The 12,713-nt window shown below is 49.6% G+C and overlaps 1 protein-coding gene across 5 annotated transcripts in view; it reads right to left on the bottom strand.

Annotated features, from left to right (window-relative positions):
• The window catches only part of LOC147663635 (uncharacterized), a 128,649-nt gene that overhangs the window by 68,017 nt on the left and 47,919 nt on the right, over positions 1-12,713 (bottom strand). The gene's annotated exons all lie outside the window — the stretch shown is intronic.

Here is a 12,713-nt window from a genome sequence, read left to right as displayed (position 1 = left end):
TTGTGCACTTTCACAACGTGGCACTTGCTGAACGACAAACATTCATTTTACCAGAGAATGTTTAATAATAGAGGCATCAGGTGGGGGGAGGCCTTGCACTAACAGTAGAGTCTCTTTCACCCTGACCCCAAATCCACATCCAAGTCGAGTAACAGACCCGCAGCTTCACAGATGTCACCAAGCTGTTGAGCTGGAGGTGGCAAAACCAAGCTCATTGCTTCGGTGTAGGCATGTGGAGAATCTGAGATGAAACCACATATTTTAATACATCAAGAAAATTAAATGCATGAGATTCACACCAAAGAATATGATGGCTTACAAACTGGAGTTGTGAGAGTTAAAAGGGCAACAAGCTTCGCTTGAGACCAATAATGAATTTTGGAAGGGAGCTGGGAAGGAGGCAAAGAAGCACAAAACACAGTCCAGGGGTCTGGATCCAAGGTTAAGTCCTTAAGAGTATAAATGTTGTAAAACCTCTAGCACGTGCCTAGAAGCCAGCAAGGATGGCTGCCTGCCTCCACTGTGCCCTCTTGAGATAGGGCCTGGGTGCACGGTATGTTTAGGAGGCCCCTTCCCTGAGCAGAATCTGTCGATCACGGTTGTGCCCGGGGTGGCTTGCTGTGCCTTGCGTTGCCATTGCAGGCCATGTGGGCAGGTGAAGACTTGGTGATAAAGGGATGAGGGATCCCAGGGATAGCCTCAGCGTGGGAGATCCTGCAGTGGGGGAACACTCCTAAGTTACCTTTTGCACATGGTGGCTGCGGAGCATGAACACAACATGGCACATTCAGAACCTCCAACCTACAGAGACGAGTACACAACAATGTGACGGAATCCAGCGGACTCTCCCGGTCACATTTGACCTCCCTGCCCCCGCTCTAGAAATCCTAACGGGTGGACAAGCAGCTTGGCGCTACATGCAGACTGGTACTGGCAGAAATTGTCTCTACACCCCAACAGCCTCTGAATTGTATGACAGACTTCACTTGTATGGTACTCCCAGCTTTCCCTTCCATGAGGCCCACATGCTTCCAGGATGCTGATTGTGAGGTGGTTTGCCTCACCACACAGCTTTATAGGGCACTGCGACTTCTAAAGTCTGGGTCTCCCTTTTGCACCATTGCAAGGTCTCTAAATCTTCACCGTGGAAAAGTCAGATGCAAAACTAAGCAAACCGATGGTCGAACAGAGGAGAAAAAGCACCAGGCTAAGGGGCAACCAGGTCGAACCATTGGCGTCTTCTCCTCTACTGGACTCAGTCCCTGTAGAGAGCAGTGTAGTAACGGAGTCCACATTGGTTCATGTCATTTAAGTTGGTTTATTCAAGTAAATAAAATGTAGCTTGGATCCTGTACAGCAGACCCACCAGGAGCAGCCTGCTATCTGCTCAGCCTGCTATCTGCTCAGCCCTTCCACCAACTGTCACCACTCATACCCAGTCACTCAAAATTTCCACTCATGGCCAAACACTGACACTCCACACAGAACATTCACACTTGCTGAGCAGCTAGGGACAAGATTACACAGTACATAATAACACAACATGAGGATACTACATTACCTCTTTCCTATAAAACAGAAGAATAATGAAACCAAACTAAAAACTATATATATCAAAGTACAACATGAGTAAATAGCCTGTAACCCAGGGATGAACGGCAAACACCACATCATGAGAGGGATAAGGACTAAACAAGGAGGAAAGATAGAGACATAATACCCATACCCCTCCTCTATTAAAGGAAATACATTTGAACTCAATATATATGCTCCCCATGTGAGGAGAAAAAACGTGTACACTCCCATGTACGGAGAAAGACAAAGTTAAAATGTGAAAATGTGGAAAAAGGGACTATAACCCAAATTCCTTCCCCCCCCTCTCAAACAAGGGACAACATGTATACTCCCCATGCGAGGAGATCAGTAGTGTGGAAAACAAGGACTGGAACCCAATTTCCTGTCCCAAAATAAGGGACCCAAGGGCCAAAACCCCCCAAGAAAAATAGTGACAACGCCCACTACATCAAAAACGAACGTGCGGCACATGGTGGCTTATGCACATAAGGTGTAGAACCCTTGCAATCAAAATGAACGAGTGGCACATGGTGGCTTACGCACAAATGGTGTAGAAGCCCTTGCAACCAAAATTGAACGTGCGGCACATGGTGGCTTAAGCACAAAAGGTGTAGAACCCATGCAACCAAAATTGAATGTGCGGCACATGGTGGCTTACGCACACAAGGTGTAGAATCCTTGCAACCAAATTGAACGTAGACTACATACATTGTGATAAAAAAAACAATTAGGCCAACCCTCATGTAAGGGTACCAAGGCTCACAGTGAGGAAATGGGACTAAAACCTATTCCTCCGTGAAAATGAAACGAACCCTTAACCCAAAAACACCCTTGCGTAAGGGAACCATACCGTAACATGCCTAACAGTAAAGACACAAGTTGAGGACCACATTCACAAGGTATCAGGTAAACTTTCATACAATATGCCCCAAATAAATAGTCTGATTCACACTGAAATAGAGCAGAGATGTAGCTTCCCGGCTCACAAACAACACTGCCGTAATATGCCTCCATAAAAATAGTCTGATGAATAAACATATCAGTCAACAAAAGGCTGTGGTAAATCACCATGATTACAAAAGACTTTCACACTTGCTCCTGGACTGTGTGCAAACGTACTTTTGAGGAGAAGCACAGGAAGCAATACATAAATAAAACCTGTAAAAACGGGAGTCTAGTAGAATCCAGCGAGGCCCTCGTTCTAATTTTGGTAAAACAATCTAATATCCACGAGTCCTCATCCTGATCCAGACACAAAAACTCCATGTTGACCAAGGACACAGCGTGGTTGGCAAATGCTTATGAAGAATAATGCTACAAGCCTCGGATCCATGTTAATTGGAGCCAAACACAAAATGGCGGTACACTATTACGACCGCGTTGGGTGGCTTGCGGTCACAGCGTGCTCCCCGACGTTGCACATAGGGAAGGCATGGCTTGGCAGTTCGGGCTGGACTGTTCCCATGGGGCACAGGGTCAGACTGATTTGCATATGGCCATGTCTGAACTGAGGTGGCAGAGTGGGCGAGAACGGTGATGGATTAAAGCCAGATCTGTTCACTGGGTGTGAGTGTTTGATTGGTTCAGATGCTCCGTCCATCACCACCCCCTTTTGTACCGCTCTGTTCGCCATAAGTTGGCAGGGTAGGCTCAGACATGGTCCCTTGCTCACTTTGCCACTGGATTCAAGCAAGCCGGGCTGAAGACGGCTGTAATGCCAGAAACCGGTCCTAGGAAGCTTGTTTCCGGTCCAGGGAAGGCATGGCTTGGCAGTTCGGGCTGCACTGTTCCCATGAGGCACAGGGTCAGACTGATTTGCATATGGCCATGTCTTAACTGGGGTGGCAGAGTGGGCTAAAGAACGGTGATGGATTAAACCCAGATCTGTTGACTGGGTGTGAGTGCTTGGTTGGTTCAGATGCTCCGTCCATCACCACCCCCTTTTGTACTGCTATACTTGTTGTAGGAAAAACACACCATGTCCCAAAGTGTAAAACTCCAAATGTACTTAAACATCTGAAACTGAGCAGCGTTCATAATAGCAATGACATGAAGTAAGTCTAAATTGATAATGCTTACTTCCCTCGTAGTCGCAGTTCTTGTCAAAGTGTTCCAAATGAAGTGAGTACAGCACACTTTATCTGGGGCGGTCTGCTGCAAGAGACACTGGTGGGGCTGTAATGCGTGCTGTTCCAGTTTCCTTTGATTCCTTGGTGGCTTCATTTGTTTCCATGTGGACTTGGCGTGAATATCCTTGTGTGGTCTGACGCGTCTCCCCATCATGTTGACAATTTGTAGATGTCATCTTGAGCTTCTTTCACTGTAGAGCGTAAGTCTCCAAATCGTCACCAAACTAAATGTAGTAACCTAGTCCACACTGGTAGATGTAATTTAAGTTGGTTTATTCAAGTTGATAAAAATGTAGCTTAGATCCTTTACAGCAGCCCCACCAGGAGCAGCTTGCTAGCTGCTCAGCCCTTCCACCAACTGTCACCACTCATACCCAGTCACTCAACAATTCCACTCATGGCCCACACAACGACATTCCACACAGAACATTCACACTGGCTGACCAGCTAGGAACAAGATAACCTAGTATATAATAACACAACATGAGAATATTACAAAAACGTTAGGGGGAAACTGTTAGGTTTATATGTGTGGCCCCCTGCGGGCACCATAGAAGTTCTTGCACCCATCTGTCCCTGCGAGGACACCGTAACCGCTGATCTCCTCACCAGCTGTCAGTTGGTATTTGACAGTTGACAGCTGGTGATCCGATGCAGCTGCAGTTACTTGCTCTCTGCGTACGGAGCTGTGTTGGCATTTAAATAAAGAACTTAATTACTATGCACATTGTGTGAATGGAGTACTTTACAGTGGCGACGAGGGCCAACACTACAACCCACACTACAACCACAAACGCCATACAGAGCTCCAAAAACAACCACCTACAATGCATCCTGCTCAACACCCGCTCGGTCCACAGACACGCCATTGAACTATGGAACCTACTCGACACCACAACTCCGGATGTCGCCTTTCTCACGGAAACCTGGATGAAGGCCTCATCAGCACCCGACATCGCCATAGCCATCCCGGACGGATACAAGATCATCCGTAGGAACCGCATCAACAAAACAGGAGGAGGCATCGCGATCATCCACAAGAACACCATACGCATCTCGACTAGCTCCGACGACACCCTCACAGCCACCGAACACCTCCACTTCCAGATACACACCGACCCCAAGACAACACTCAGAGGCACCCTCATTTACAGACCCCCCAGGACCCCGTACACAATTCTGCGAAGACATTGCTGACCTGGTCAGCCCACACGCCCTCCCTTCCGAGGACTACATTCTCCTAGGAGACCTCAACTTTCACCTGGAGAATAACAACGACAACAACACCACTACCCTACTGGACAACCTTGCCAACCCCGGACTCAAACAACTGGTGAGCACCCCCACCCACTACGCCGGACACACGCTTGACCCAATCCTCTCCTCCAGCAAACACATCTCCTTTAATCACACCACGGGACTCCACTGGACGGACCATAGCTGCGTCCACTTCAGCTTCAGAAAGACAACGACCCACCACCACCCGCAACAGGTTCCCCGCAGAAGCTGGAACAACATTACCCTCGACCAGCTCACCACATCACTGAACCAAAACCCTCCTGCCAGATCTACGGACCCAAATCAAGCAGCCATTAATCTCGCACAATGGATCACCCACTGCGCTGACGAACTAGCCCCCCTGAAAAAACGTCCCATCAAGCCAGAAAGCAAAAAAGCCTCCTGGTTCAACGACGACCTCAAGAACTCCAAAAAGAACTGTCGCACCCTCGAGAAAACCTGGAGAAAAAACCCAACCGCAGACAACATGACCGCCCTCAAGAACGCCACCCGCAAGCACCACCAGCTGATCCGCAGCACTAAGAAGTCAGCATTTAAAGACCGACTAGATAGCAACGCCCACAACAGCAAAGAACTCTTCAGCATCGTCAATGAGCTCAACAATCCCAGCGCCGGCAACAACGACATCACTCCCTCTCAAGATCTATGCGACTCATTAGCCTCGTTCTTCCACAGCAAGATCGCAGACATACAGAACAGCTTCGGCGACCAGTCCTCTCCCCCTACCTTTGAACTGAAGCCCTCTACCACCACCCTCCGCGCCTGGACCCCAATCAGCACCGAAGACACCATCCGCATGATGAACTCCATCCACTCCCGATATCCAACCAACCCATGCCCCCACCACATCTTCAACAAGGCCGACTCCGTCATCGCACCCCAACTCCGGGATATCATCAACTGCTCCTTTAACACCGCTACCTTCCCGGAAAGCTGGAAGCATGTCGAACTCAGCGCCCTCCTAAAGAAACCTTCTACAGACCCCACCGAACTTAAGAACTACCGCCCCATCTCTCTCTTCCCGTTCCCTGCCAAAGTCATTGAGAAGACCGTCAACAGCCAGCTCGCCGCCTTCCTTGAGTCTAACGGCTCCCTTGACTCCTCACAGTCTGGCTTCCGAGCTAACCACAGCACCGAGACCGCCCTCATCGCAGCCACAGACGACATCCGGACACTGCTCGACAACGGGGAAACAGTGGCCCTCATCCTCCTGGATCTTTCCGCAGCGTTCGACACGGTATGCCACCGCACCCTAGTACAACGCCTCAGGAACGTCAGATTACAAGATAAGGCATTGAACTGGATCATCTCGTTCCTCGCCGGAAGAACCCAGAGAGTCAGTCCCCCCCCCCCTTCAGATCAGAAGCCGCCGAAGTCATCTGCGGCGTACCACAAGGATGTTCGCTCAGCCCCACCCTCTTCAACGTCTACATGAGCCACATCACTGAACCAAAACCCTCCCGCCAGATCTACGGACCCAAATCAAGCAGCCATTAATCTCGCACAATGGATCACCCACTGCACTGACGAACTAGCCCCCCTGAAAAACCGTCCCATCAAGCCAGGAAGCAAAAAAGCCTCCTGGTTCAACGACGACCTCAAGAACTCCAAAAAGAACTGTCGCACCCTCGAGAAAACCTGGAGAAAAAACCCAACCACAGACAACATGACCGCCCTCAAGAACGCCACCCGCAAACACCACCAGCTGATCCGCAGCACTAAGAAGTCAGCATTTAAAGACCGACTAGATAACAATGCCCACAACAGCAAAGAACTCTTCAGCATCGTCAATGAGCTCAACAATCCCAGCGCCGGCAACAACAACATCACTCCCTCTCAAGATCTATGCGACTCATTAGCCTCGTTCTTCCACAGCAAGATCGCAGACATACACAACAGCTTCGGCGACCAGTCCTCTCCCCCTACCTTTGAACTGAAGCCCTCTACCACCACCCTCCGCGCCTGGACCCCAATCAGCACCGAAGACACCATCCGCATGATGAACTCCATCCACTCCCGATATGCAACCGACCCATGCCTCCACCACATCTTCAACAAGGCCGACTCCGTCATCGCACCCCAACTCCGGGATATCATCAACTGCTCCTTCAACATCGCTACCTTCCCGGAAAGCTGGAAGCATGTCGAACTCAGCGCCCTCCTAAAGAAACCTTCTACAGACCCCACCGAACTTAAGAACTACCGCCCCATCTCTCTCCTCCCGTTCCCCGCCAAAGTCATTGAGAAGACCGCCAACAGCCAGCTCGCCGCCTTCCTTGAGTCTAACGGCTCCCTTGACCCCTCACAGTCCGGCTTCCGAGCTAACCACAGCACCGAGACCGCCCTCATCGCAGCCACAGACGACATCCGGACACTGCTCGACAACGGGGAAACAGTGGCCCTCATCCTCCTGGATCTTTCCGCAGCGTTCGACACGGTATGCCACCGCACCCTAGTATAACGCCTCAGGAACGTCGGATTACAAGATAAGGCATTGAACTGGATGATCTCGTTCCTCGCCGGAAGAACCCAGAGAGTCAGTCTCCCCCCCTTCAGATCAGAAGCCGCCGAAGTCATCTGCGGCGTACCACAAGGATGTTCGCTCAGCCCCACCCTCTTCAACGTCTACATGAGCCCCCTCGCATCCATCGCACGCCAACACAACCTAAACATCATCTCCTACGCTGACGACACTCAACTGATCCTCTCCCTCACCAAAGACCCAAACACCGCCAAAACCAACCTACACGAAGGGATAAAAGACGTAGCAGAATGGATGAAGAACAGCCGCCTAAAACTGAACTCGGACAAAACGGAAGTCCTCATCCTAGGATCATCCCCCTCTGCCTGGGACGACTCATGGTGGCCCCCGGCCCTAGGCAGCGCACCCAAACCAGCGGACCATGCTCGCAACTATGGATTCATCCTAGACTCCTCCCTCTCGATGACCAAACAAGTCAACGCCGTCTCATCATCATGTTTTAACATCCTACGCATGCTCCGAAAGATCTTCCGATGGATCCCCACCGAAAGTAGGAAGATGGTCACGTAAGCAGTTGTCACCAGCAGACTAGACTACGGAAACACCCTCTACACCGGAACCACAGCCAAATTGCAGAAAAGACTTCAACGCATTCAGAACGCCTCAGCCCGACTCATCCTGGACATACCTCAACACAACCACATATCAGAATACCTGAGAGACCTGCACTGGCTCCCTGTCAGCAAGAGAATCACGTTCCGTCTCCTCTCTCACGCACACAAGGCCCTCCACAACCTAGGACCCAGTTACCTCAACAATTGCCTATCCTTTTACACCCCCACCCGCCAACTACGCTCGTCCAACCTAGCCCTCGCCGTGATCCCACGCATCCGAAAAGCCACCATGGGAGGAAGATCCTTCTCATACCTGGCGGCCAAGACCTGGAACTCCCTCCCCTCTCACCTCCGTCTTACCCAGAACCGCCTCTCCTTCAGGAAGTAACTCAAGACCTGGCTGTTCGATCAGTAATGATGCCCTTTCCCTTAAGCGCCTTGAGACCCTCTGGGTGAGTAGCGCGCTATACAAATTTCTGACTTGACTTGAAAAAAAAAAATAAGCAAATACATACGCGACCCAAGAAAGGAAGTCGGAATAACAGAAATACTACGCGTGAACTATGAAAAATGTGTGGTATACAAGCAACTAAGGATATCAAGAAAATACTTCAAAAAAGGTGCGTGAAACAAAAACTTTTATAAAAAAGTACATGCGTGTGGAGGAGCTAATAGGAATTACAAAGAGAAGAATTTGCTAGAGCTGAACAGAAAAATGCTCGTACCAGCTCACATCGTAAAGACTATATCTAAAATACAAAAGCTCAACTGCAAAAAGCCGATGTCAAGCTATGACAGGAAAACTTCGTGAGAGTAACGGCCTGTCAAGCCAGTGACAGTTCAACAAACTCACTAACCGTCAGCTGAAAATACGTCAGCAACAGATGTAGCCACGAATTGACGCACTACGCAAAGACGTGAGTATCTATCCAGAATCAGGCCAGCGCTCCACATGACGTATTACTTTGGTTAAAGTGCGGCCATTTTGAAACCAACGTAAACAAACCATTTGGTCAATTTCAGTCACCAGACATCGCGCATACGCGAGCAACAGCAAAAAAGTATTAAAACTAAAGGATACAGGTCTATTCAGGGATCGGAAGGCAGCGCAAACTACAAGGTACGGCGCAAATGTAAAATGCACTAAAACAAAGGAAAAAATACAGGACTATTGCCATACCTTAAAACACGACATAAGCAAGTATGGCATCTGGCTATCTGTGGAATCTCTCTCCCCCACAATCCTTCCTACCAGGTAAGGGAGAACCAGTACTAAAATGGGAGGAATGGAGGGAGTATTTCAACAATTACATTTCCCAGTTTGAAGACGAGGATGAATTCACACCAAAAAAAGAAATACAAACTCCTAATACATTGTCTGGGAGCTGGTGGAATCAAAGTTTATAACAGTATAAATAAAAAGGCAAGAGGGGAAACCGAAGATGATGTTTACGCAAACGCAATAGATTTCCTTAATACATACAATAAGCCCAATGTGTGTGTGGGCGTGGGCAGGTACAAATTCTTTCCACAGGAAGCAGGGAAAGGAAGAGTCAATCGACGACTACGTGTTTGCACTCAAAGAATTGGCATTGAAGTGTCGCTTTGGCACCCTGCATGACGAATTCATCAGGGATCAAATCCTAAAGCAAGGGTCAAATGCCAACATCCAGGACAGTTTATGGGCTAAAGGGGAGCACCCTCTTCAAAACATAATAGACGTTGCTAGAAAGGCAGAATTAACTGGTCGCTGTGCAAAAGCTGTCATTGCCAAAAGCAATGAAAAAATGGAGAGTAGTACCGTTAGCAGAGTGACACAAGTTAAACGCACCCCAAAACAGTCATGGAGCAACAAAAGCAACAAACCTATATACAATAAACATAAATAACGAATTGAAACGTTGTTGTAGGTGTGGCGATGACTCCCATTGGGCTGACGACAAGAAGTGTCCTGCTAGGGGAGTGAAGTGCACATACTGCGGAGTCATTGGACATTTCCATAAGGTATGCCACAGGCGTAACGCACGCACAGATAAAATAATTAACGAAGATGTGTACCAACCTGATACATCAGATGACGATGACGTCAATATGTGAGTCCTTAGCATAGAGGACGAAGTAGTAAACAAGGTCAGTGCATGTGAGACCACTAAAAAGAAAAAACCCATCTGTGACATGACCATCGGGGTGTGAAAATAAGCATTGTCGCCGACTCAGGCTCACCCTACACGATCGTGAACAACAAAGTCTGGGAAGAAAAGTTCTACGAATGCATTGGAAACCACCTAGAAAAGGCAGACATATCCATAAAGTAATTCACAGGTGAACCAATTGACATACGTAGATACAGGAAGCTTAGCTTTGAATATAAAGGCAGGGAGTCTGAACGAAAACTGTACGTATCTGCAGTTGGACCCTCAGTACTAGGATGGATGGACCAAGGCAATTTGGGAATTATACTTGATCCAAGCAAATCTGACACCGTCCCAGTCGTCCAAAACTCAGACGACTACAGCAAGTCCCTCTTAACCAAGTACCCTAAAGTATTTAGTGTCAACATCGGAGCACTTAAGGATATCAACACAAGTTTATAGTAAAACCACAGGCCACACCAGTTGTACACAAGACCCGGAATCTTCCCTTCGCAGTAAAGGATGAGGTCAAAACACAATTAGATAAGCTTCTAAAAGAGGGCATTATAGAACAGGTGGAGGCAAGCAAATGGGTTGCGCCATTAGTCGTGGCAAAACACCCGAACGGCAAATTGAGGTGATGTGAATGCCTGTGTGACCACAACAAAAATATAATTGTTGAACAATTTCCACTACCGAAGATAAGTGAAATGTTAGCTACCACAAAAGGTATCAAATGGTTTTCAACAGTTGACTTAAAGTCAGCGCACCACCAGGTACCATTACATCGCAAAAGCAAAAAACGTACTGCTTTCATTACACCCTTCGGATGCTTCCAGTTCACACGAGTGTCATTTGGACTGGCATCCGCTGCAGCAATGTTTCAGAGACTCATGAACAATATTTTCAAAGATGATACAGGAATACTGATGTTCCAAGATGACATTCTCGTAATGGGAAGGTCTAAAGGTGAACACGATGGAAAGGTACAACAGGGGCTGGAAATCTTAGAGGCCAAAGGTCTAACGGCAGAGTACAGCAAATGCAAGTTAGCTCGCGAGTCCGTGAATTATCTGGGACACATAATTAACGGGAATGGTATCAGTCTAAAGAAGGACTTACTTGAAGCAATAAAGAATTCACCAATCCTGAAAAACAAGGAGGAATTAAGGTTGTTCCTAGGCCTTGTAGAATTTTACGCAAAGTTCATAAGGAACTTCTCTAATAAAACCTATGAGAGGGGCGTGGCCAAGATGGCGGCGGAGTAGGACGCCTTTTCGTGCCGCTCCGGCGCTGATCCGACAAAGCTTCTAATAGCACGATCCTGAGGGAGCGCACCCGCCTCAAAAGTGGTGAAGAGGTCCGCCTGACGCAGCGGTCGGCACTGGCGTGGTCGCTGGAGCGGTGTAGCCCCGAGATCGCCCCTGGGATCGAGCGCACTCAGCGGCCTGTGGGACCCCGGCCTTTCCTGTTCTCAGAGCCCGGCGTTGGTGGTGGGCGGGGCCCTGAGGCCCGCCTGGAGAAGCCGAAGCTGGCGGAAGGTGGAGGGTCGCTTTGTTTCAGCGCACAGATAGAGCTGGCGGCAGCTGTAACTTTGAGCCCCCTGGCCCGCAGGGTGTTGCCGAGGGGGAATTCCGAGACATCTACACTCCGGGGGTGTTGGCCGAGCGACATCGGACAAGCGGATCCCGGCGAGGCCTGATTCGCACGGGAGGCTGGAAGGAGCTTGGGGGCCGACGACAGCACCTTGACTTTGGCTTGCCTAAACACCTGTGGGGCCTACTGGTTGTACTGCTGTACACGTGGAGATAACCGCAGCTGCGGACTATAGAGCGGGGCCTGGTGTGCGTTTGCGGTCGCCTGCTCTAGTCTGGACTGAGCGACACGGCCCGCCATTGGACTTGGACACGTGGCGCTTGGTCGAGGCACTGTGAGCCGCCATGTCTAATGCGCAACGCAAACGGGGCCAGGGAAAGGATAATGCCCTGAAATCTTCCCAGCCGCTGGCTTCCCCTGGAGCTAGTGGGTCGTCGAAGCAATCGGATGATGAGGCACCGGCGACAAAAGCCTTCATGTCTGAAGTTTTTGCCTCCATTAAGGAGGACATCTCCAAGCTCAGGGCGCAGTTGGCCTCCGACTTGCGGGAGGTGCGGAGAGATGTTGATGGCCTGGGAGAGAGGGTGGCGACCCTGGAGGACCGTGATCTGAGTGTGGCCACCGACGTACACCTGCCGCAGCAGGGTATCATTCGCCTCACTGAGCAAAACCTGGACTTGCAGTTGCACACGGAGGACTTAGAAAACCGCTCCCGTAGAAATAAAATCCGTATACGGGAGGTGCCATGGGACGGTGAGGCTGGGGACCTGCGGGGTTATGTCCAGGACTTATTCCTTCACATACTGGATGAAGAGGATACGAAGGAGATCCAGATGGACAGAGTGCATAGGGTTGGGCTGCCCCGGCGCGGGGCCCCCCCCCCCCC

This window comes from Lissotriton vulgaris, unplaced genomic scaffold (assembly GCF_964263255.1).
Source record: "Lissotriton vulgaris unplaced genomic scaffold, aLisVul1.2 SCAFFOLD_1193, whole genome shotgun sequence".
Lineage (NCBI taxonomy): Eukaryota > Metazoa > Chordata > Amphibia > Caudata > Salamandridae > Lissotriton > Lissotriton vulgaris.
Note: the sequence above shows the minus strand (reverse complement) of the source record. Positions and strands in the feature narration are given on the sequence as shown.